This window comes from Felis catus, chromosome E2 (genome assembly GCF_018350175.1).
Source record: "Felis catus isolate Fca126 chromosome E2, F.catus_Fca126_mat1.0, whole genome shotgun sequence".
Lineage (NCBI taxonomy): Eukaryota > Metazoa > Chordata > Mammalia > Carnivora > Felidae > Felis > Felis catus.
In genome coordinates, this window is record NC_058382.1 from 56,169,185 (window position 1) to 56,190,236 (window position 21,052).

General features: G+C 43.5%; 1 protein-coding gene and 1 long non-coding RNA gene across 4 annotated transcripts in view; one reads left to right on the forward strand and one right to left on the reverse strand.

Moving 5' to 3' along the window:
• LOC123382401 overlaps positions 1-6,289 on the reverse strand; it is a 31,372-nt gene extending 25,083 nt beyond the window's left edge. Inside the window, exon 1 of the long non-coding RNA XR_006590706.1 lies at positions 6,173-6,289. This is a non-coding gene — a long non-coding RNA (uncharacterized LOC123382401). The remainder of the gene's footprint in view (positions 1-6,172) is intronic.
• Positions 1-21,052, forward strand: part of CDH13 (cadherin 13) — a 1,030,795-nt gene that overhangs the window by 269,003 nt on the left and 740,740 nt on the right. The window lies entirely within an intron of this gene.

Genomic DNA, 21,052 nt, shown 5'->3' on the forward strand with positions numbered 1-21,052 from the left:
AGGTTAGCACAGGGGCCACCCAACCAACAGCCCTGGGAAACAGAGAAATTCTTTTTGGAAACACATGTGTTTTTAACTTTCAGAAGTCATATAATTTCATTTTCATTTTTAAATAATTCAGACAAACAGAAGTCCCCGTTTTCCTCCCTGCAACTATATCCCTCTCTTAAGAGGTAACAGCCATGATTAGTTTGATGGCCATCCTTCCGGAGCTTTTTCTGGACATTTAGATCCACATATGTATGTCCGTTGATACATAGTGGTTTGTGATGTGGGTGAGCTATACATAACAGAGATACTATTCTGTGCAATTTTCTGCAATTTGCATTTTATTATTTTTTAATTTTTTTTAATGTTTATTTATTTTTGAAAGAGTCAGAGTGCAAGTCGGGGAGGGGCAGAGAGAGAGAGGGAGACACAGAATCTGAGGCAGGCTCTAGGCTCTAAGCTGTGAGTGCAGAGCCCGACACGGGGCTCGAACCCACGAACCGTGACTTCATGACCTGAGCTGAAGTCCGGTGCTTGACTGACTGAACCACTCAGGCACCCCTGCAATTTGCATTTTAATTTTCAAGTCCCCTGAACAACCCCATAGTGGTCTTTCATGTTGGTGTGTTACAGCTGATGTACAGATGAGATGATCAGGTGTTTCTTCCCAACTTTTGCCATTACACATGTGGTGGTTGTATTCATGTTCATCGGTATCTGGCCTTTTTCTACTTTCTGGAAGTGGAGATTGTATTCCCCTGCCTTTTTGATATTAGCCATCACGATGTCGCTGGATCCAACCACCGAAATGTGTGTGCAAGTGGCATATGTCACTTCTAGACCAAAGCACATAATTGTTGGTGCTCAATCTTCTAATCCCTTAAGGTGCTGCCACTTTGGTCCCCTGGGTCCCTGGGTGTCTATGATCCTCAGAATCCTACTGCTGACTGCACAGGCATGGGGCATAGGCAACAAACAAATCCTTGTGGTTCAAAGTCACAAAGAATTTAGAGTTCTTTGTTATTACCGCATAGCCTAGCCTCTTCCGGCTGATACCCACGGCACTGAGCAGCTTGTGCATGTTTCTTACTGCACAACTGACAGCATTTTCCGGGAGTGAATATCTATGACAAAGTCAAAACATTACATTGCTTTTAAGCATCTTCTTGTACATCAAGCCCCTACCTTTTGTCCCTTGGCTCCTCTGCATCTCTTGACTTTAGGCTCCTCTCTATTATTTATTCATGGTTTATTAGATAAATGTCCCCCCTCAGACAAACCAGGAGCTCCCTGGGGTCTGCCGGTTCCTTTGCCCATGCCTCCAGTGTTAGCAATTGTTTCATTAAACTCTAATCTCAAAGCTAATCCCTGCTGGCAAATGTGTTCTGTCCTATAAGAAGGCTCCCAGGCTCCAAGTCTCAAACCACTAACCAGGCCATGCAGGTGTTTAGTGGTGCTTATTGCTGGTCACGTGATACTGTTATTTCTTTCTCCACATTTCCAGTATGAGTCACACTACAAAAAAGATTACCTTTCGGTTTGGGAGGTACTAAATTAGAGTGTAGGATTTCCAAAGCCCTATATTCTTCTTCAGAGCACAGCAAGGGTGTTCATTCCGACCTCAAGGGCCAAGGATACTGCAGGCTTCCCAGTCGATGAGTTTATTCAGCTCTGACCTGTGCAGCCAGTGGGGCAGCAAATGGGGTGGGAGTTTCTTTGAGGCTGGTATGCGCTCCACCAGAAGCTAGCAGTGGGGGAAAGCTGCTGAGGTTGATGTAAACTCAGAGCTCGGCCCCGTTGCCAGGACAAAGCCAGTCACTCACTTCCCAGCTGTGGCCCCTGGGGTGGGGGGACCTGAAATCCTATGTTGATGGAAAGCATAAGAAGAAGATGAGAGCAAAATCAGAGCTTCGAGCGCTCTGTAACTGAATCCCAGAGCCTCCCTGAGGGCTGAGACCCTTTGCAGCTTTCATTCGCTTACACATCTCATTGAGGCATGCGGCCTAACTTGATTTGTGCAGAAGAACACATTTCTGCCCAAAGAGGAGAGCCGGGCCTATGGCAGCTTTCAGGAAGATTTGTCCTGTCAGCGAGGTGTGACCCCTGTGTCCGCCTATCTTCCATCATGCCTCTCCTTCCCCCCTCACAAAGCTGCAATGGGTCCCTGACGTCCACGGCACCGCGCCTCACCTCTCTTATGACAAAGGGACCTGGAAGAACACTGCAGAGGCTCACATCTGCACCTGGATGTTGCTCTTGCTTGCTCTACTGTCCTGGGAAAATCCTTCCTCCTCTCTGACTCCATGGCTTTTCTGGGAAGCAAGGTTGTACCGGTGCCTACCCTAAAGGATGGCCGTCAGGGTTCAGTGAGCTAACCCCAAACAGATGACAAAGATGTTCTGAGGTTCCTCCGGGGAGCAATGCTCAGGCACGATGACGCGGGTGGCACCCGGTAACCATGGCATTCAGACAGTGTCATCCTTCAGCATCCATACAGCGTCTGTGGGGCCTGGGTCCCCTCACACCCATGCTCCAGGCTCCTGCGCCGGAGTCCTGATTTTTGCCACCAAACTCCCCAGGGCATTCCATCATCGGCTTGCTTGGGGCTGCCCCCACCAGCCAGTGTCCTGGAGCCTGAGCTGTGCCCAGCACTCCGGCCTCGTCCAGCCTTTCTGGACTTGAAGATGCTTCTCCTGAATCTTTGGTGCTGTGACTCACGACTCAGTCGTGTCCAGTCCACTCCCTCATCCTGCAGCCCGCAGGGCCCCCCAGCTCTTGTCACCCCCGTTCCACAGATGCCCTGCCCTCTCTTTGTGGTCCCATCCTGCAGTTGCCATGGTTACCCGTGGGGGAACAGCTTTTCTTCTCTACTCTTCTCCCCAAATCTCCAGCCGGCTCCCCCCCACCCAGTCCTATCTGTGTCCCTCCTCTGAGACTTTTCTGTGCCCTACCTCTGTGTTAACTTGTGGCTTTTCACATTCCTGTTGTTTCCTTAACTGTATAGCAAACTCATGGAGGGTGGGGAATTGACATTACTGGAGAAACTGAATTTGTGCCAGCTGAATTAAAATACCCTCCTCCACCCTAACACCTCTGTGGGTCTCCACAACACATAGGTGGGGCCCAGACGATTATGAAATTGATGCATGAATGAATGCAAACAGGCCGACACTTTCTCAAATAACTGGGGGGTCTTCGAATCTAGTGCAAAATCCTCTGCTAGGTCAGAACATTCTTTGAAGTAGACGAGTGATTAATATGAAAGACAGGAAAGTAAATAAAATAGTTCGATTAAAATACTCTTAGCTGATATACTTCATCGACCCCAGGGAGGAAGAAGCCACCTATAATTCGCATCTTCTATTATTGCATTTAGGGGCAGCGGTACCTAAAAATCATGTCTCTTCAAATGTTTGTTGTCTCAGCATTGTAAGATCTGTATTTAGTCCTAATTCAGAAGATGTGAAATTGAAGGTAGGGCTGAGGAATCTCATCATCTGCACTGGTGAATGAGACCCTCTGAGTCTACGTTGGTTTAATTGGAAACAAATAACAAAGCAAATAAACAAACAAAAAAACCTCAGTAGAAATGGAACTTAGACTTTAAAATGGTCCAAAAAGTGTTTTATGACAGAAAGTGAATTGGAGTTTAACCTTTTTATCCAAAGGGCAGGTAGCTGGCCTGAAGAGAGAGGGGGTCCCATAGAGTATTTTGATATCTGGGGAGATGTGTGTGTTGCTGGCTAATCCCGCACATCCATGGATATTCAGACAGGTGCACATGTTTTTCTAGCCACATACTGTGCCTTGACCCCATGCACTTAGAGCTTTTCTTTCCCCAATATAGGTCTGCCCCCTGACTCCCCCTGCCACCCCCAGGGCTGTAATAAAGGGGACAGGGGGGAAATTGATGTCTTCACTATTACAGCCATCTGTGAACAAAGTTCCTGAGGTAGTCAGGGGGGAAACAGGTCTAAAAGTGGCAGTACTGCCCTGGCCGGCAGAGCAGGTAAACCAAGGCACAAGATATTAGGGTTGACAAAAACACTGTGTGATGAGTGAGGTTGTGGATGGGAGGAGAGCTTTGAGGATGGGCAGCCCTCCCATGAGCAGACCCCGACATAAGGGTTCAAGGGCAGTTATTTATTTGGGAGATGGGGAAGCTACAGGTGGAAGATTAGGGGGTTGACACAGGGAAGGGAAGGCAACTAGCTAGTGAAGCTCGTAAGATGGTAACCAGTGGGGGCCAATGGAGCCCAGTCTTTAAGGGGAACACTAAGAAAGTGCATAAAGCAAGTTCAAAGATATTCTACCCAAGGGGCAAGGGAGCCCTGGGGGATTTATACCCCACCTTGCTGTCAGTCTTTGTTTAAAAGCTGGCAGGGGCACCTAGGTGTCTCAGTCGGTTATATGTCTGACTCTTGGTTTTGACTCAGATCATGATCTCATGGTTCATGGGTTCAAGCCCCAAGTCAGTCTCCTCACTGACAGTGTGGAGCCTGCTTGGAATTCTTTCTCTCCTCTCTCTCTTTCTCTCTCTCCTTCTCTCTCTCTCTCTCTCTCTCTCTCTCTCTCTCTCTCTCTCTCCTTCTTTCTCTCTCTCTCTCTCTCTCTCTCTCTCTCTCTCTCTCTCTCTGTCTCTTGCAATCAACCAATCAATCAATCAATAAAGCTGGTGGGGCACCCGGGTTGTTCAGTCAGTTAAGTATCCGACTCGTGATTTCAGCTCAAGACATAATCTCATAGTTTGTGAGTTCAGGCTGTGTGTCAAGCTCTGTGATGACACTGCAGAGCCAGCTTGAGATTCTCTCTCTTCCTCTCTTTCTGCCCCACCCCTGCTTGTACGCTCACTCTCTCTCTCTCTCTTTCTCTCTCTCTCAAAATAAATAAATAAGCTTTAAAAAAAAAGCTGGCAAGGCATAAGCTAGAGGAGGCAGTGCGGCATTGGAAGAACAATGACTCATTTAAACGTTCTCTTCCCATGAAATCCAGCAGCCACACTCTTTCATATTTACCCAGAGGAGTTGAAAACTTAGGTCCACATGAAAGCCTGAATGTGGATGTTTACAGCAGTTTTATTCATACTTGCCAAAAGTTGGAAGCAACTAAGATGCCCTTCAGTAGGTGACTGGATAAATAAACTGGGGCACATCCAGACCAAGGAATATTATTTAACACTAAAAATAAATGAGCCACCAAGCCATGAAAAAACATGGAGGAAACTTACATGTATATCACTCAGGGACAAAAGCCAATCTAAAAAGGCTATGTACTGTGTCATTCCAAGTCTATGACATTCCCGAGAAGGCAAAACTTGAGAGACAGTGGAAAAAATCAGTTACAGGGCTTGGTGGGGAGAGAAGGATGAGTAGACAAAGCACAGGGGATTTTTAGGGCAGTGAAAATACTCTGTATGATACCACAGTGATGGATGCATGACATTATGTTTGTCCAAACCCATATAGTGTACAACACCAAGAGTGAACCCTAAGGTGGACTCTGGACTTTGGGTGATTATATGTATCCATGTTGGTTCAGCACTTATAACAAACATACCTCTCTAGGGGCAGGGGGAGTTGGCAACGGGGCGGGGCACAATCTATGTATTGGGGCAGAAGGCATATGGGAAATCTTGTGCCTACACAAGGCACATAATTTTGCTATGAACCTAAAATTGCTCTAAAAGAATTATGTCTTTAAAAAGAAAATAAAAATAAAAAAGAGTAGTGATATGGTCAGGACAAGGATAGGAGTGGAATGCCAGGGAAGGGTTACAAGAACTACAAAGTCAGAATTTAGCCGCTGCCTCTTTTCTACCCGTGACTTGGCAGGTTCTTGCTAGAGTTGAGATTAGATTCCAGAGCAGGCTTCTGCCTGGTACAACTTATACCACCACCCGTGCGGTCCCCCACCATGGCCCACCTATTAGTAATGATAATAATGCATAAGATGTGTTCAGAACGGTGTGCCCCATGTAATCCCTTTAGCCACGTAGCCTTCACAACAATGTCTTTGGGAGAGGAGGAGCCTGGGATCCAGCAATCTTAAGCAAATTGTCCCTTGCTGCACAACTAGTCAATAGCAAAATTGCCCCCCCCCTTTTTTTTTCAACTCAGTTGCCTGCAAGTGTCTTAACCATGATTCCTGCCAGTACTGTTCTGTCTAAACAGACCCAGGCACTTACCAGTGGTTAGCAAGTCTGACTTCTTCAACCGATGAAAATATTTCCAAAAGGAACAGCAAAGAAATGGAAGTTGTAATGAGTTTTGAAGGCAAGGCTCCCGTCCCGAAGCTTGCTCAGAACTGGTCCTGGCGGAAGTGAATTCTGCTTCTGAGTGTGCAGAGGGGGATGGGGCTCTGCCGTCCTGGAATCTATGACTTGTGAGAGCAGAGAATGTGGAAGTTACACGCTCCATTTAGACATCAGTGTTCTCTACTACAAAATGGTCCCCTAGTTCATTAATCAGACTCTCCAAATTTGTTTAACTCATTATTTATAACATCGTTAAATCCAGTGACACCAAAAGGTGTCACCGTGAGCAGTGGGCAAGTCTGACTTTAATCCTCAGAAAATGTGTAAAATGTCTTTCTCTCCTTCCCTTATCAAGAATGCTGGATGGAAGCAAATGTTAAATTTGCACAGTGTGCAATGGTCTAAACTTTCACTGAATCCTAATCGACTTAATACCCTGTTGCCTTCTTGAAACTGGATGATGAAATGTAACTCTGAGACAGCTTAAATAGAACTCAGGCCTGGATGCTTCCTGCAAAATGGCTTAATTTGGTGGTTATTGCACGAGCGTTGTATGTGCAGTGATCAAATCCTGTGTTTTCAATTGTCCTTTTTATGGCCAATTAAGATAGTCTTAGGATATAGATTTAATATCGGACTAGTCTAATGTAACACACTAAAACGTGGCCTCCAGTTATAGGGTGCGGGGCGGGGGCGAATGTCTCTTTTGACAGTGGTTCTCTGGATAAGTTTTACAGGCTTCTATTTCTGAATTGAGTCTGAGGCCGAAGCAGCACATTTTGGAAATGGTTTTGTAAACTGTAACGAAGGTATCTTTCTTGAGCAGCTTCCTGCTCAAAGATGGCAGAGTGCTTTACAAACTTATCAAAGTGATATACAGGGATCGTTTTACTCTCTGCTGAAATACAGGGACCCGCGGGGAGCTGCAGTCAGCAGTGAAAAATCTTAGAGTTGCCAGGTTGACACTGGGGACAGAGGGTGCACAGCATTTAAAACACCCTCCTAAATGGCAGGGCCTGTTCAGGTGGATGCAAGAGCTATGTGCTGGGATGACACCTGCTCCAAGGTGACACTTCTGCAGAAGGTAGTCATGTGAGTTTTGATGCTTGTCTGTCCCAGATGGGGTGGTTGTACAGCTCCTTGTCAAGTTGATTCTACCCTTGGATCATTCAGTTCTTATGAGCCACTTTAAGGTACCTTCTGATAGACACACTCTAAAAAATGGGCACGTTTCACTGCTCTCCATTTTTTAGCATAGGAGATCATCAGAGGGGAACTGATATATCACGGCCTCTTGAATGCCAATTAACTACCGGAAGACCCATCTGAATGATAAGATGAAGGAAACACAGTCTGGGCTTCAAGGGACATGCTCAAAACATTTCTGAGCAGAAGCCTTTTTGACTGTTTTAATTAGTACTTTAAAGTCATTCGCATTTAATACATCAGACGTTTCTGTGTAGATGACAACGTTTAAATGCCTCCAGACGGTGTATTCCTTTTTATGCTCTTATGATTTTATGTAGAGTTCAAAGTTCAGCTCCATGGGATAAACATGTATTCATTATCCTCCACATACATGACCACATTCGAGAATGCAGAACATTAGGGAATGCAGAAAGAAATTAATCCGTGGGCTCCAAGGAGCTCAGTATAGTCGGTGAGAGATTCGGGTACAAATAATTCAAATAAAAGGACGACTCTGAAAACACCATGATAGATACACACACACAAAGCCTGGTAGCATATTTAGTGATGTTGTCAGCATTTTTACACTTGTTGAAATATGTGATTGTCATATCTCTTAATTTTATTTATGAATTAAGAAGGCAGGAGGCTTAGAGAATCTTCCCCCAGTGGAAGATGGTTGCAAAATATATAGAATTTATATCTCTGCATTCTTATGTGACACATTTGGGTTTTTCTTAGACAAAATTGTATTTGCCATAGTTCTGATTAACATGTAGCAGACTGAAATATGTGGAAATATTCAAAGACTGAAGAACTGGAAAGCTCCCATATGCACTCACACGGCCACTCACCGTAAAGGTGATTACTAAGAAATATGAGGGGGCAGATGAGAGCGCGGGGCCTTTGTCTCCAAACCAATATGACAGAACAACAGTAACTTATGGGGAGTGGGGTCAGTGAGGAAGGAAGGCTGAATGTTTGGTGTCATCAGAGAAGGTAAATGGAAGGAAGACTCACAAATGGGAGGGAGGAACAGGCCACATTAACTGTAGGGGGCTAGATGATACCATGGGGTCAATGGGTCCATGGAAGAACATGACCATGCTGGTCTCATGGTAGTAAGTCCACCAGAAGGGCATATAGGCTTAAGCCAGACAGGTGTCCGGTTCGGGGGAAAGAATATTTGAGCTCAAACGCAGAGAAAAAAGTAGACATTTTTAACAACTGGATACACCAACACAGCACAGCAACAGAAGAAACAATCGTTCTTCAAAGGGAAATTCTGATTATAGAATTGCAAAACCCTGCAAGATCATTGAGAAAGGAGAAAGAGAGAGAACATATATCCCCAGAGGTATGTGGTGACAAAATACGGACTTCTTTAATAAACTTGGTTTAAAAGACAGCATATAAAATAAACTGAGGTGTATATGAGGAGCACGACCCATCATAACTGCATAGGTGCCTAAAACCTCTTGACAACTGTAAGCTTCGAATAAGCCAAAGACAGTAGAAATAGGTTTGTCCAGGCAATTGTGCGCAGACCTGCTGTCCAGCAGACGGTTCCCTGGTAAAAGATGACAGAGCAAACTCAGAACCACGCAGGCTCAGGTTACCTCCATTTTTATGACCAAAGAAAATAATCATCACCTCATAAAAGGGTTGAAAAATATAAATAGGAGAAAATTGGAGTCCAAGATAGTCGAGAAGATGATAAAAGTGCATCCTATTGATTTAAGCGAGTTCACATCTACAGGACTAGATGAATTATCTCTGACAGAGGACACTGAGAACATTGTGATTACAATCTCAGCAACAATTTCTGTAATTTTTGAGTCATCATGGAGAAGAGACACGTGAGTGGATAAGAGATGCGCAAGGCCAACATTTTTGAAAGAGACTGTAAGTTCTGGAAATCAAAGACCATGAAGATGAACTTAATTCTTAGTAAAACTCTGAACAGATCTATCCATTGGTCACCATTTCTCCATCCATCTCTCCATCCATAAATTTCTATTCATTTGGAAAATATTGACTGAATACCTACTGTGTGCTGGGCACTGGGGGTACACTAGAAAACAAAATGTAAATAGCCCAGTTCTATTAGGACTTAGATTCAAAGGTAGGGGGGTGGGGTGGTTATAAAAGGACTCTGTAAATTCTATGAGGATAATAGTGAGATCCTTCAAAGGCTAATGTCAAAATCAAGGAAGAATGACAGCTGGATTGGTTCACAACCCCTGTGTTACTCAGGACTTTTTCCATTGTAAATGCCAGAAACTCAATTAAAATTGGTCAAGGCAAAAGGGTGTGTTGTGGTTTGTGTATGTGAGAAGTCTATGAACAGTCCTGGCCTCCAGACTGGCTGGGCATTTACATTCACATACCACCTATCACTAGGACTTTCTCTTCTCTTCATCTCTCTGCTTGGCTTTCTTCTACGTTGGTTCCATTCTCTTCACTTTTTGTTTTTTTTTTGGGGGGGGGATTGTTTGTTTGTGTGTGTGTTTTTTTGTTTTGATTTGTTTTGTTTTGACAGTAAAAATAGCTTCCTGTATTTCCAGGCCCAAGCTCTCTCTCCACAGCCTTTGCAAGGGAGAGAGGATCTATTCCCCCCCAGAATAAAATTCACTTTTATCAACATGGGTCATGTGTATCTCCATGAATCAGCTCCATGGCTAAAGGAGACCAAATAAACTGATGGCACTGGTCTGGTTCAAGGTCAGATGTCACCTCATGCACCAGGACAGAGTCAATTTGTCATTCAGATGGACTACGGCTCTGTGAGAGTAGAGAGGGAAAGCATTCATACCATTAAGTATGATGATAGATTCAGGGTTTTTTGTATATGTACTTTATCATGTTAAGGAAGTTCCTTTTCTACTGCAAGTTTATTGAGAGTTTTTATCATGAATTAATGTTTGGATTTTATCAAATGCTTTTTCTGCATTTATGTATTACTTTGGTTATCTGTGTCTTCTCCCCCCACCACCTTTTTTTTCTTGGCCAGTCTAGCTAAAAGTTTGTCAATCTTGATATTTTGATTTTCTCTATTTCTTTTTAGAAATTTATTTATATATTTTGACAGAGAGAAAGAGAGAGCAAAGCAGGGGCAGAGAGAGATGGAGAGAGATAATTCCAAGCAGGCTCCACACGGTCAGTGCAGAGCCCAACACAGGGCTCAAGTCCACAAAGTGCAAGATCATGAACTGGGCCAAAATCAAGAATCGGACACTTAACCAACTGAGCCGCCCAGGTGCCCTGCCTCCATTGCTTTTCCACCTCACACTTTACAGAGGCCACTGGCAAGCTAAATTTTATCTGGCTAGGCAACTATGTCATATGAGGAACTAGGACAGGCAGGCAAGGAAGGCACATGAAAATGGAATTCAAATCTCTGCCCTTCATTACAGAAGAGGAAATGAGAAAAGCATTTCACCATCCAGAAGTGGAAGTCAGATCAGCATATACAACTTGCAGACAAAGCAAAAGTGGCCAATGTCCCCACCAATCCTAGAACACAAGCCCCAGATCATACAGGTTTGGATCGAATTCCGGGCCTTACCCTCTGCTAACTGTATGTATTAGATAATGCATGCTGCTATAACAGATAAGCCTCCAAAACCCAGCAGCTTACTGACTAGAAGTTTATTTCTTTTTTTTTTTTATTTAAAAAAAATTTTTTTATCGTTTATTTATTTTTGAGACAGAGAGAGAGACAGAGCATGAACGGGGGAGGAGCAGAGAGAGAGGGAGACACAGAATCGGAAACAGGCTCCAGGCTCTGAGCCATCAGCCCAGAGCCCGACGCGCGGGGCTCGAACTCACGGACCGCGAGATCACGAGATCGCGAGATCCTGACCTGAGCTGAAGTCGGACGCTCAACCGACTGAGCCACGCAGGCGCCCCACTAGAAGTTTATTTCTTGCTCTCAAGAGAACTGCCCATGAAATGTTTTATGATTCAGGCCTGGTAGCAGGGAACCCCACTCCTGTGCAGAGGGACCTGACCTAAGAGAGGCTGGAAAGTTCGTCCAGCCACGTGCCCGAAAACATCTCTTTGGTGAATCACTAGTCAGTTTGTGCCACACTCTATAATTTGGAGTTTATCTTTATGAGCTTTTGTTTCCTTATATGTAAAAAGAGGATAATAATGTCTGTCCCATGAGCATCCCCCATGCTCCTCAGTGTCTGGCACAAGGGGGGAGCTAATGAACATTTGTTACATGCGTGAATGAATCGGCAGGTGGATAAAGTTGGTGTAAGGACTGGCATATGCAGCACACTTCAGATCATGTCTGATTTACAGCAAGGGTTCAGTCCATGACTGTAGTTGCTTGTTGCTGTTGTTCTTGATGCTTTATAAAGGGATGAAGCTGGACAAGAACACTGAAGAGCTAAGTCTCTCTCTGGAAGCTTTCCGGCAAAAGCCAACTCTCCTGCGTGTCATAGAGTGGAGTCCCACCCTGGCATGTCCCTTGAGTCTATGTGATCTAATGGGACATCACACACACCACAGATTCACTTGCTCCCTTGAGACTCAGTTTCCACAGTTTTAAAAACCTACTTATCACACTAGCCACGGTGATTTATTGAGATAAACATATGGGGAACTCTGGGGAAAAAGCCTGGAGCCTGGAGAGGGTAGGTGCTTAATAAAATATTTGGGCTTCCACCCCCCTTTTACTTTGCTTCTCTGTTGCTTCTATGACATAGACAACAGTCTTTATTAATTGCATTGGAAATGATTTGTTGTAATTAAAGATCAAGGGAAAAATCACGGGTTGGAGACTGGAATTGTAGTTCTGCAGTTCCAACCATTCTTCCTTGCAAGTGATCACAGAGTCCCTTAATCTGGGCCCCAAAGGCAGTGGTTTTTGTTCCGTAGACTTGAGGTATCTGGCAGCTGGCTTCTCAGAACTTCTAAGAACTGTTAATAGGTAAATAAATCACGAATCAGAGATTCTTATATTGAACCAAAGTTGATGGAGGGCTAAATAAGTCATTTCCTAGGGAAACTAGTTATCTACAATGTTTCTGTAAGATGATGATCACGTTTAGCGAAACAGAAGGTAATGATGAAGGACTTACCTTCTACATGGTTGCTTTAGGACAAAATGCAGAGTTGCTGACTCCTTTGTTCCGAAACAACGTAAAACCCCACACCATCCCCTCCACCCAGTGTATCAAAGTCACCATTATTTAAAAACAAAAACAAGTTAGGGCACCTGGATGGCTCAGTCAGTTAAGCATCCAACTTCGGCCCAGGGCATGATGTCATGGTTTGTGAGTTCAAGCTCCGCGTTGGGCTCTGTGCTGACAGCTCGGAGCCTGGAGCCTGCTTTGGATTCTGTGTCTTCCTGTCCCTCTGCCACTCCCTGGCTCATGTTATCTCTCTCTCTCTCTCTGCCTCTCAAATAAATAAATAAATAAATAAATAAATAAAAACAAAACAAGTTTAGAATTAGGATACAATCCATCTAGCAATTGAGTGGTTCCAGGGGGGAACAATCAAAACAGTGTTCATTCAGGTGGCAGCCGCGGTGGTGGTAGTATGTTGGCTTTTTCTCAGCTGCTGTGCATTTCGCTGTGATTTTCACTTCTGCAATACCACTTCAGTCGTTGGAGCCATTACGTCCGATCCTGTGTTGTCAATGGGGTCCTGAGGTTATTCCAGCACCTTAAGAAAAGCCGCCATCTGCCTACTTTTAGAGCTTTTAACATAAACCCGGAGAACACCGGGAAAGCGGGTGAGTTACCGTTATCAATATGGAATGTGAGGTTTCCTGTACAATAGCACCACCTCTTTTAAGTCACCGTGGCCAGTGCTTTGCAGAATGCATAATGATATAATAAATAATGTGTGTGCCGAGTGAAAGCTTTGAGTAATGGAACTAGCTAACATTTAGAATTTTATTAGGGACGAACTGTCTCAGATGTTCTTAGTGCTGTTATTACCCCCTCGTTAAAGCTGGTAATTTTTGTTTTTAAAGCACTTTGGAGACACTCATTGATACATGTCTGAAAAAAAAAAGAGATATTCCTTTTTTTTTTTTTTACTTAAAAAACAGTTCCCAGGAGACTTTAGCACCATGTAAGAATAATACTCTGATTGCTCAAGTGGGTGGATTGTGCAGTCTCTATTTTTCATTCTTTAATCATCTTAAGAGATCCTAGCTTTCTTCACCATGAAGTGCAGACGGGGTGCTGTATGATTCCCCTTGTCGAGAGGATGAGGGAGGACAGAGCTCACCAGAGACCCTGATCCTCCTGGGTGCTGCTTCTGTCTGCTCTCAGTCATACCCAACAGCTCCTGAGCTCCTTATCAAAGAGAGAAGAGCTAACATAAAATTTTTAAAAAGGCCCAGTGCAACTGTGACCACCCAGTACCCAAACCGGTGTTTAAAGGGGAGCATTTGCTCCCTGTTCCTGCAAATAATTGCCACATGGGAGTGTAGACCCATTGTTGCTTGATGCACCCATTTATCAGTGAGAGCTGGAAATAAACCGTGCATGGTGTGTGTTCAAGGTAGGAAGAAGGAAAAAAGGCAGTGCCACTCTTTAATCAGGCAAGCCAACACTGGCCATGGAAATGCCTGACAGAGTTCTGCCTAAGTCTCACTGACGAGGACAGATCAGGTGGTCACCCTACCTGCACCCTAGGCTCAGAAAGTATTTACCCCCTCAGCTGTCGTGGAAGCCAGGCCAGGCAGAAGGGAGTTAGGAATGGGTGTTGGGCCAGCTAGCCTTAACTGCCTGCCAACAAGTACACATTATATTTAAATATTGGCTCTATATTAAGGGAAACAAAACATGTCAACGAGCCAGATATGGCCCACAGGCCTTGAGTCTATAACCTCTACATGAGACAAACCAATGTCTGTCCTTGGTATCTCTCTGCCTGTCACTTCAATCCTGTAATTTCCAGATTCATTGTCTCCAAGCTCTTTACCACCAAGGACTTGTCTTACTTTTTTTTTTTTCCCCCTGTTTTCTCCCTGGAATCCATCTGTTGGAACATTCTGTCTACAAACTCCTTTTGTTAGGTAATAATGAGTTTTCTCATTTTAAAAAATTCAACAAAGACTTGCAGAACTGCCAACCAGAGCCTCTGATCGACACAGGATAACCAGCAGGAGAGTTGGTAGAATTCCAGACAACAATAAAAAAAATAAATAAATAAATGAAAAGACATTTTAATTAGACTGTGCAACTTTATCTTGGGTAAATAGATACATTCCACTGTGACAGGGGTTGCTAACTTTTTCTTTGAAGGGTTGGATAATAAATATTAGAGGCTTTGAAGGCCATATGGTCTGTGGTGCAACTCTTCAACTCCATGCCATTGTAGTGCAAAAACAGCCATGGACAATATGTAAATGAGTGGGTGTGGCTGTGTGCCAATAAACCTTTCTTTTTTAGAGAAAGCCTGTGGGTCAGATTTGGCCAGCGAACCATAGTTTGCTGACCCTTTCAGGATGCCTTTAAAGGTATTAAACTGTTTTCACACCCCACTTCCTACTAACTTTAGGGGTCCTTATTGGGAACACTGATTTGGATAATAAAACTTGCCCCAAACCACTCTCAGCCTGTTCTGACTTGCGCTTTGGTTCTCAACACTATTCTTAGAAATGATGTCCCCACGTTCTTCCCTGTACCATAAAGCTTATCCCTGGCTTTGGGCTTGACTCTTTCTGTAGAAGTCTAGGTCACTAGTGAAGGCAACAATCACTCGATCACTAGATGGAGGCCAAATCTCTTAGCTCTTTAGGCACATGAGTTTTGGAGACTAAGCTAGGTGAGAATTCCAACTCTGCTGCTCTCCATATTTGTAGCTATAGTCATTTCGACCTCTTTGAAATCTGAGGGATGGGCAGGACGACTCCAACCAAACCTGAGTTCTCATCTTAGCTTTGTTGGTGAAGGGTTGTCACCCATCCACTAATGACTACGATGTACTCTGCTATGCTTTTATACCAGTGTCCAGTTATACTTGTATAGCAAACAACTACCAATGTAGTGGCTTAACGCAATAACACTCATTTATTTTACTCATGAATATGCAATTTTGGAGGGTCGATGGGGACTGTTCATCTCTGTTTTTCACCGTGTCAGCTGCAGCAGCTTGGAGGCCGGAGTCGCTCAACAACCAGAAGCTTGAGTCATTTAAGATTTGTTCCTTAATGTGTCTGGGGGTTGGTTGATGCTGGCTCTTGGCCAGAACGCCCACATGTGGCTGCATGGGCTTCCTTATAGTATGGTGGCTGGTGCCAACAGGGAGCATCTCAAGAGCAAGTACCATATTTTACAGTGGTTGGGGCAGTGAAAAGTTCCACTGAGGTTCAAGGGGATGCAAAGACAAGAGGCACGTCACTGTAATTCACGTCACATGAAGAGCATTATAGATGCGATATATGGTGGCAGCACTTTTGGGGAAATTCAGTCTTCCACAGAAAGTATAACTTGAACTATTTTCAGCCAGTGTTCTACCATCTTCATAAAGCCTCTGAGTTGAAATCATATAAGGATTCTTCATATGAGTAGACACTGCCTGCCTAACAGTCAAGATTTGGGTGTTCAGATGACCAAAAACAGGTAAGGAGTCTTCAAATATGGTCTTCCCTCTTCCAGTAATTTTTCCTTCTTCTTTCTCTGGGAAATTCCCATTTATATTTTAAATTTCAGCTTAGAATTTATCCCTTAGTGTTTTCCCTCCTAGGCCTGATATTTTCCCCATCAAATCTCTTACCATACTGTACTTCAACTTCCTGGTTATGTCTCTGGTTCCTGTCTAGACTCTGAGTGATAATACAGAAGAGACCGTGCCTCGGTTACTCACCATTCAGTTCTCAGCACAGACACACTCTCTAGCACACAACAGAGGACCAATGAATGAGGGATCAGTGCTAATGATGTTTCTTTACATTTCTGTATGCAATAATGAGTCACTGAACATCAAGAGAACTAATTGATTCTTCATAAACAACGTTTGGGCCCTTTCAAAAGAGTGGTTATTGTTTGTACATATGGGGGCTGTGAGATAAAACTGCTGATAAGCTCATAGTCTAGTTATGGAGGCCTGTGGTTCTAATCATTTACATTTATGCATCCTTACTACATACAGGGGCATTGAGCAATTTCATTGTGCCACTAAGGATTATTAATTTAATCCTTGCAGCAGCCCTTTGAGGTTAGTCCTAAAATTGACAGCATTTTGTAGATGGAAAGAAATAAAATCATGGTTAGTAAATGCTAGAGCCAAGATTCAATCTGGGTGTAGATAATGGATTTCTTCCACAGCATAGACAATGTAAAATGCAGTGCTTGGAGTAAAGTGACAGAGGTGGCACGGAGAACAGTGGAAGGTGCAAAGGAAGGAATGAGCAGTTTTATTTAGGGGTGGGGTTAGGAGAGTCTCTGGAGCAAATGGGTGGAAGGCTGGGGTGTGGCTAGCTCTCATGGAATTTTCTGTAAAAGAAGACAGGAATATGGCAACCCTGTAGCAACACCAGGCAGCTTATCAATGCACCAAAGAAGCTCTATGGGAAAGAATGGGAAGGTATGGGCTGCTGGCTTAGTATATCCTTGGAACTCACAGGGACCCCAAGATCTGGGAGCATGGTCCCAGAGAAGCTAATAAGGGCCAAGAAAGCAGAGACCTGGGAGAAATGCAAACATGTCTTATCAGGTGCTCACAGGAATTATGGTTGCCTAGGACCACAACTATGGTGTGGCGGTAGCTTCCAAAGAAAGCCAAAGGAGGAAGATGAAGGGATGAGCTAAATCACAAAGCAAGGGGCTGTTGGCAGTCCCCACAGAGACAGGGTAGATGCTTTCGAAACTACACCCTTAGTTTCAATGTTGTGTTGCTTTTCTACTTAGTTCACCCCTCATCGGGACAGGACAATTCAGAGCTTCTCCGACTCTGCATATTTCTAAAGATAGGTGCCAGCACTACATAGATTTTGTTTCTTTTCAAACCAAAATTATTCTTTCATTTTCCCTCTTTCTAGGTGTCTTAGTTTCTGTAATTATAAATGCTGTATATGCTCTTTGAAAAAAAATAGTAAGGAAGTGAAAAAATTAAAACCTGAAAGTTTCTACTCTGTCACTTCCATTGTACCAGAAAAGGGGTAACCACTATATGTAATTTGGTATGTTTCCTTCTAGATGTTTATCAAGCTGTATACAAGCAGATACAAAAGTATTTTTTCCATGTGATCATACCATTTATACTGTTAGTACTGGTCTGCCATTTTCCCATTTTCTCTTGTGTGTATGTCGGGGAGGGGGGCGAGGTGGGAGGGAGGGAGATCTGCCTAAGGTTTTTGATGGTTTGATGAGTGGCCACTTCCCTAACTGATGGGCATCGAGGTTGCATCTAGTTTTTCACTCTTATAAGTGTTGCAAAAATGACGTCTTCACACAGACCCATTGAATGTAGGATTGAATTCTAGAAATGGTATCACTGCATTGAAGATGGGCTCATTTAAAATTTTGACAGATACTACCAAATTGCCTTCCCAAAGGTCTTACCAATTCATCCTGCCACTGAGAGCGTTTAAAAGTGTTCTTGTCCCCACAACCTCACCAGCTCTGGAAACTATCAACATGGAATATTGTTATTTTCATTTGCATTCATCATAATACCTTGTCTTGAGAATTAGGTGTTTCCTACATAAATAAAAACTGTCCAAGAGGAGAGTTTTACAGGTCCTTTAAAAACTCCTCAGGTTTCAGTAATTCACAGATTTGAATGGTCGAACTCCTTTATTATTTTTTAAATCCTGAAGTAATGGAAGATTTATAAAGAGCTTACACTTTTTATTATATCTGACATTTACTTGGAAATCACTGGAATGGTTGGTGATTGGGATGAACACTGTGTTACTCAGATTAACTGAAACCCTTTGTCTTCTCTTTTTTTTTTTTTTAACTTTTTATGTTTATTCGTTTTTGAAAGACAGAGACAGACAGAGCACAAGCAGGGGTGGGGCAGAGAGAGAGCGGGACACAGAATCCAAAGCAGGCTCCAGGCTCTGAGCTGTCAGCACTGAGCCGGATATGGGGCTCAAACTCACAGACCATGAGATCATGACCTGAGCTGAAGTTGGATGTTTAACCGACTGAGCCACCCAGGCATCCCCTTTGTCTTCTTCTCTTGTATCCACTCTTCTATTTATTAATCAAACCTCTCTATGTTTTTCATTTATTTGATTTTTGTTTTCAAAGTTTTATTTATTTATTTTGAGAGAGACAAATAGTGTGAGTAGGAGAGGGGCAGAGAGAGAGAGAGAGAGAGGGAGAGAGAGAATCCCAAGCAGGCTCCACGCTGTCAGCGCAGAGCCTGATATGGGGCTCGAACCCACGAACCATGAGAACATGATCTGAGCCAAAACCAAGAGTCGGACTCTTAATGGACTGAACCACCCAGGTGCCCCTAAAGCCTCTATTTTTCTGACATTGGAATGCAAAGAGTTCTCTCACAATATTGGTCTGGGTTAAATTTTACCAAAATAGATAGCATCATGTTTGATCAGTGCTTGCAAGGCACTTGCTCTCTCAGAGATTTCTGAGCTTTAGTGGTATGGATGGTGTTCATTATGCATTTTTGGAACCATCGTGTGTATTTTTACAATTATTGGATCACCTTCAAGAAATGTTTATGTTATAATTTGAATCAGGTTGACGCTATGTTTCCAACCATTTTCCTGAAGTATACATAAAGTGTAGAAGTCACAAATCTGCAGCTAGATGAGTGTTTACAAACAGAACACACACATGTAACCAGAACCCAGAGGAATAGCAGGGCCAGCCCCTGGAAGCCCCTGTGCCCTCCCAGCCACTGTTCCAGAAGGCTAACAGTCTTCTGACTGTCAACAGTATGGATTAGTTTGCCTGTTCGGAACTTGATGTAAATGTAGTCATACAGCATTCTGTCTTTTGTATCTGGCTGGCACCCTATCTTTTTAAATACTGTAATAGCTCGATAGCTAACATTTAACACACGCCAGGCACTTGGTGAGCACTTTATATGCATTGTATTAAACACAGGTGTGTTAAATATGAGTCACATTTGGGTGTTTTCCATTTTGAAGTGGCTCTATAGCTGGTACAGGGGATGTCACAGATATGGATTTCCTTCTCACACGTCCATTGTATGTACTTTTTAACAAATAATTTATTAAAATTAGGAAACTCTTCAGAGCCATAGTTTCACAAAGAGCTCCCCAACTACTCTCTTTGCGGGTAGGAGTTTGTAATTATCCTTTAATAAACATGTAACTGTGTTCTTAGGATTCTGAGCAGTTATGCCATCAAATATATCATTTTCAATTGAGTACTTAAAGTTAATGCTATGGAGCTTTGGAGATGCCTACATAAATCAATGTCCAAATTCACCCTAGGTAAGAAGGGCAGTGAGGATAAAACACCCCCCCCCTTCCATTTCCTTTTCAGGAAATGATGACCTATCAGGGAGGACATAAATCACTCCTGTTCCCAAATTAGATTAAAATTTTGTGGCTTAAAGCTTGCCTTTACCTGAAGCCTATATAATATTAGGCCTCTGGCTTTGTCGTTCCCCCCCAGATACAATTCTTGCTGGTTCTCAGAAAACAGTTCTGTGTCTATTAACAAAGAGGCTGAATGCTCTACCAAAGAGAATTCCAAACAAAGAAGGCCTCATTTGCTCCTCTGAAAGGTCCCCTGGGGAATAATCTTAGATTCTTGTGATTAGGTAATTATCCATGTGATTCTGCCTGGGAAACCTGTTTCTGGCTCGCTTATACTTAGGTTGTCCTCGCCTCCTGCGCTAGAAGGGGTACCTAGCCTCATTTATCTCACTCCCCCCATAGCATCTTCTCATGATGTAATTGAAGGTAACTAGAAAATCATATTAATAATCTGCTTTGAAACCATGTCTAATAACAAAAGAAAAGAAAACAAAAGAAAAAAAATGGTTGTAGTCTTTGGTAAATGTGGAGAATTCGACTTTCCAGTGCTAAACACAGACATCTGCTCTGGGAAAGATTGGAACATGCACTCCACCTTCCACCTTGCAAAATGCCTCAGTGGTTCAGCCCTTGATGCTCTGGGCATGAACCGAAATCAGGCAGTCTGGTGAACAATGTGGACACGACAACTGGATATCAAGGGTTTCTTTGGTTGTGGGAGTTAAGGTGCCTTAGAAGTTCCGTGGGACAGGGGGCTGTCCTCCACCTGCTCTACACCTAGCGTGGAGTCTGGCCATGAGTGGATGTTCAGACAATGTCTGCTGAATATAAAGAGTCCGCGGTGCAGGCTGCTGCCACATGCTTTCTTCTTTTTTTTTTTTTAATGTTTATTTTTGACACAGAGAGAGACAGAGCATGAGAGGGACAGGGGCAGAGAGAGAGGGAGACACAGAATCCAAAGCAGGCTCCAGACTCTGAGCTGTCAGCACAGAGCCCGACGCAGGGCTCGACCTCCCAGACCGCGAGGTCATGACCTGAGCCGAAGTTGGACGCTCAACAGACTGAGCCACCCAGGCGCCCCTTGCCACATTCTGTGCTTACTTATATATATATATATATATATATATATATATATATATATATATATATATATATATATATATAAA